Genomic DNA, 4,888 nt, shown 5'->3' with positions numbered 1-4,888 from the left:
CACTGGAGTAAGGGGAATTACTCTGTATTTACACCAGCATACCTGAGATGAGAATCTGGGCCATTGTGCACATTCAAAGTTCTCCAGGATCTCAAAATAATGTGTGATAAAAATACTACTGTCAAAAGGAGAACCCAGAAGAATTGCTATGTGTTGTGCTTCCATTGTAACCAGTCTGTGCTGCCCATGGAGGAGAGGCACAGTTACAACCCAGACTGTAAAAACGCACACACAGAGCTGGAGAGCTGGGTTAGAGCCTTGGTCCTTTATTTCAAAACACTCAGGGCCAGATTTTTAATGGTATTTGTTGGCGTAAAGAGGCAGATAGGAACCTAGTGAGATTTTCAAATGCAGCAGGAGGCGAGATACAAAAAAATGGACCTTGGCTCCTAACCACTATAGGTGCCAAAATCCCAGAATCAGGCCCCAATAGAATTCGCTAAACCTCCACTTAGCTTCTCCCAAACTCTGTAGGCATCTAAACTCATCTTGCAGCCTAGTTTTTGGAGTGAAATTCCCCAGGGTGCCTAGGTTTCTGTCTCTGGGCAGGCGCACTGCAGCCTCAGACCGGGCATCCGGACACACACATCCCAGAGTTCCTCCCCCTAACTCACCTAAGGGGCCCAGGCTGGTACATGAGCTCACACAAAAAGTTGGGGTGGAAGGAGGGACTTCCTTGTCACTTCTAGCTCAGTGGTTAGGGTACTCAGCTGGGATATCAGACATCCCCGTTCAAGTTCTCCCTCTGTTGGAAGGGGAAAGGGAGGATTTGAACAAGGCTATGTTACTTCTCAGGTGAGTGTCCTCACCACTGGGCAATGGGATATTATGGTATGTGGGACTTCCTCTGTCTCTCCAGTTGAAGCTGTTTCATGCTGGATAACTAATGGAAGAGTCATTGGGTCAGCAAGAAAGACAACAAATATAAGAGTGACTCTGTAGCTGGTTAGAGGCCTCCACTTCTTTCTGGGGGGACTTCAGAAAAAAACCCTAAACATCCTAAATAAAAAACATCATTTCATGACTGGCTTTGTTCTCCTAGCTTTGCCCAGAAGAACTGAGATCTGTGAATGTAGAGTTTGCCTGCCTTACTTGACAATACGCGTATGCTGAAGCAGTAGAGTCAAGTGTTCCTAGAAAGATTTTCAGTTCTGGATTCATTATATTTAGGTTCCTACTTTAGTATTTGGCTGTGGAAATTAACTTTCGAAACCCATATTCAAAAATGTTCCACCTGAATTCATGATGCTGCTTTTTATTGGTTCACATTGATTTTCTCAGCTACCTCTGATAGTTCCAGAGATGGAGATGTGCACACTGTAGTTTATTATGTATTGAAGGATCTTCATGAGGCAAACCAATCACATCATCTTCATTTTCTACCACCACACCCTGACTAAACAAGAGGAAAACAACAAAGAAGGTAGAAGCCACTAAGCTATACCCCTCTGACTCATTAAACCAGCAGAACGTATCCCCCATTCTTTTAAATAAAAAAAAGACATTCACTTGGATTCTCTGAATTCATGTGCACGGCACAAGTTTACCCACAGAATTGCTCAGGGCCTCCTTCGCCTTTGTATTTTGCAGGCTGTAGAAGAGGGGACTGACCAGGGGAGTCATGACTGTTTAGAAGAGGTGGAACCCTTTGTTCAGATCTCTCGGTGATTTGGAATTTGGTAACATGTAGACAATAATCAGAGTCCCATAGAACAGGTGGGAGGTGGGAGGAGCAGGGGGAAAAGGCCTTTTGCCTCCCAGTGGTGGAAGGGATTAGGAAGATGGTGGAGATATAGGATATTAAAGTTAATTAAGAGAAAAGGGGGCAGAGTGAAAAATATAGGTGAATGTTCATTTATTTCTTAGAATTCAGACCCATATGATGCAAGAACACAAAAACTGAGGGACAAAGCAGGCTGCTCCCTAAAACAGAGAAGCCTAACTCTAGCCTGGCTGGTTGCAGAATGACTCACAGCAACCAAAACATATGTTTCCATAGAGAGATCCCCAGTCTGCAAGTGGGACCAGAAAATCCCCTTACACTCAGAGTGACAGCTTGTAATTTAAACACAGTTTTCAATACCCCACATTCTGCATAAGGATGAATTAGATTGTGACAAAGTTTCTGGCCTACAGGGAGTAGGTGGCTGATCTAGGAAAAGAAATGAAGAGTCGTGATTCTCAGACCTATGTCTTAACCAAAAGACACCCAACCCTTGATGGATAACCCAGTCAGTGTGTATGTCGGTCCTGCCAGATGTTCTGTGGCAGAAGATGACAATTAGAGCTCAGTGAACTACTGATTTTTTATTTCTCTGGCAGTTCTGGAAAATAAAAGCCTTACAACCAGGCTATGAGTCATTCTCACTTACTCTTCATATCCCAATGACTACTCATTGTTATTCACAATGAGAATCAATAGTCATTGGGCCAAAAAGCAACTCCAAGGATAACTCTGTAGTCTGGTAGTTAAGACGCACACTTTGGCTGCAGGAGAGTGAAATTCAACTCCCTGTTTCAATGACTATTTAATTATTTATACCAATGGAACCACTTTAAAAGGAGAGAGAAGCTTCTGCGGAGAGTATTCCATAGGGCAGTGCACTTGTTTGCAATGTGGAAGATTGAAGACTTCCCCCCCCCATCAGGCAGGGGGGATATTGAATGTGGGTCTTACACACACACCCCACATGAGTGCTCTAACCACAAGTTTAAATGTTATAATGGGGGCGGGTTGCTGCCCCGCATCTAAGTCCTGAAAATTTTTGATTGCTTTTTGCTGAAAATATCCAGCTAATTTGAGTTAAATTCATGAATCACTTTGGAAAGTTCACATGGCAGGGCACTGAGACTCCCAGTCCTCCACAGACTTTCATTTTTTGTTTACCCAACTACAGATCTGCATAGAATACTGCCCAATCCAAGTTCTCCACTCACTGTGGTGGCAACAGTTTTCACTTACTTTTCAGAGGTGTCATTGACAACAGAGGATCCTAATCAGTGCAGAATGAATGTCATTGGCTTCAGAGGGATTAGAAGAGACCCAGAACCACTCAAAAGCTGTTAAGATCCTTGCAGAATTTGGGCACTAGTGTTCATATACGATGACTGAAACAGAGTGCTTTACTGAAGCATGAGTCTGGAAAAAAAAACACTTTCCTAAAGAATATCTCTTACAGTATCAATTTTGTTAAAGAAATGTGTATTAAATGTATGAAAGATGAATGCTCAAAAAGTAGCAGAATAACAGAAAGAAAGAAAGAAAGAAAGAAAGAAAGAAAGAAAGAAAGAAAGAAAGAAAGAAAGAAAGAAATGAAGTAAAGTCAATAAGGGGTAAACCTGTTCTCAAGGACTCAAGTGGGCCATGTCTGAGAAACTCTATCAGCTCATCTCTATTTTACTATAAGCTAAGCTTCTTTAAGCTAAGCTTCTTTCAGCATCCTTTAAGCTTCTATGCCTGTGTCTGAAAGCAATCAGTTTAAGAATAGCTTTTCTCAGGGACTCATTGACCACCTTGTTTCTCAGGCTGTAGATGACAGGATTGATCATGGGAGTCAGGACTGTGTAGAAGAGAGAGAATAGTTTGTGTAGGAGCTTGGGAGTGTTAGCTGTAGGAAACACATAGATAGTTATCACGGTCCCATAGCAAACTGTAAGCACAATGAGGTGAGAGGAGCAGGTGGAAAAGGCCTCTTTTCTCCCGGTGGTGGGATTCCCAGGATGGTGATGATGATACGAATGTAGGATGTTTGGGTCAGTAGAAAGGGCACAAGTGCCCCCATGGCAGCCATAGAAATGTCAAGAGTTGCAGAGTCTCGGTGTCGCCACAGGACAGCTCTATCATGGGTGAAAAATCACTAAAGAAATAGTCAACTTCCTTGGAATCACAGACAGTTAATTGGAACAAGAAAATATTTACTATGGTGCAGCCCAGAAAGTTACTTATCCATGACCCTGCTGCTAGCTGGAAACAAACCCTTCCATTCATCAGAGCAGCATGTCGCTAAATACCGATCATAAGACATTGCCGCGAGCAGCAGAGATTCTGTAGCTGACAGGACACCAAAGAAATATGTTTGCACAATGCAGCCCTTAACAGAAATGGTTCTGTCCCCAGTCAGGAGACTGGCCAGCAGCCTGGGTAGGAAGGTGGAGCTGTAGCAGATCTCCAGGCAGGACAAGTTCCCCAGGAAGAAGTACATGGGGGTGTGAAGGTGCTGATCAGACACAACTAGTGCAACAATGAGGATGTTCCCTGCCACAGTCACAACATAGATCACTAGAAACACGAGGAAGAGAAGGGGCTGCAGTTCAGGGACATTCCCAAATCCTCAAAGGATGAATTTTACAATGGCTGTTTGATTTCTTCCTGCAACTTTCTCCATAATATATATCTAGAAAGAGAAAACCATTAAATATTGAGGGAGTACATGGAGTCAGGTTGTGCTGTCACTTACACTGGTGGAAACCTGTGACCACATACCACTCCATCTCTCCACTGGAAAAATGAAGTTGTCAATAAACAGAGGAAGACTCGTATAATTAAGAAATTGAGCTTCCAATATAGATGAACCAAGAGCATGGAACCCTATTGAATTATGGAAATGTCCCTTCTACCTCCCTTAATCGCTCTTGAACTTTAAAGAAAGACTTTTAGGCTGGGATTTTGAAATATCTTTATCCTATCAGTGTCATAGCAACAAATCTAGAAGACATAACAAAAAATCAATAGATTGGATATGAAAGATATTTAGAGTTCAACCACGGGTATGTTTACCCTGCAGCTGGGAGATATAATTCCCATCTTGGGTAGACATACATGCACTAGCTTTGATCAATCTAGCAGCATAAAACTGGAAGTGAGAACATGGCAGCACAGGCAGCGGTT

General features: G+C 42.8%; 1 pseudogene; it reads right to left on the bottom strand.

The window, feature by feature from the left end:
- Positions 1–3,417: 3,417 nt before the first annotated feature.
- On the bottom strand, positions 3,418–4,385 carry LOC112115136 (annotated as a pseudogene).
- Between the last annotated feature and the right edge of the window lie 503 nt (positions 4,386–4,888).

This window comes from Terrapene carolina, unplaced genomic scaffold (genome assembly GCF_002925995.2).
Source record: "Terrapene carolina triunguis isolate 2854851 unplaced genomic scaffold, T_m_triunguis-2.0 Scaffold321, whole genome shotgun sequence".
NCBI lineage: Eukaryota > Metazoa > Chordata > Testudines > Emydidae > Terrapene > Terrapene triunguis.
Note: the sequence above shows the minus strand (reverse complement) of the source record. Positions and strands in the feature narration are given on the sequence as shown.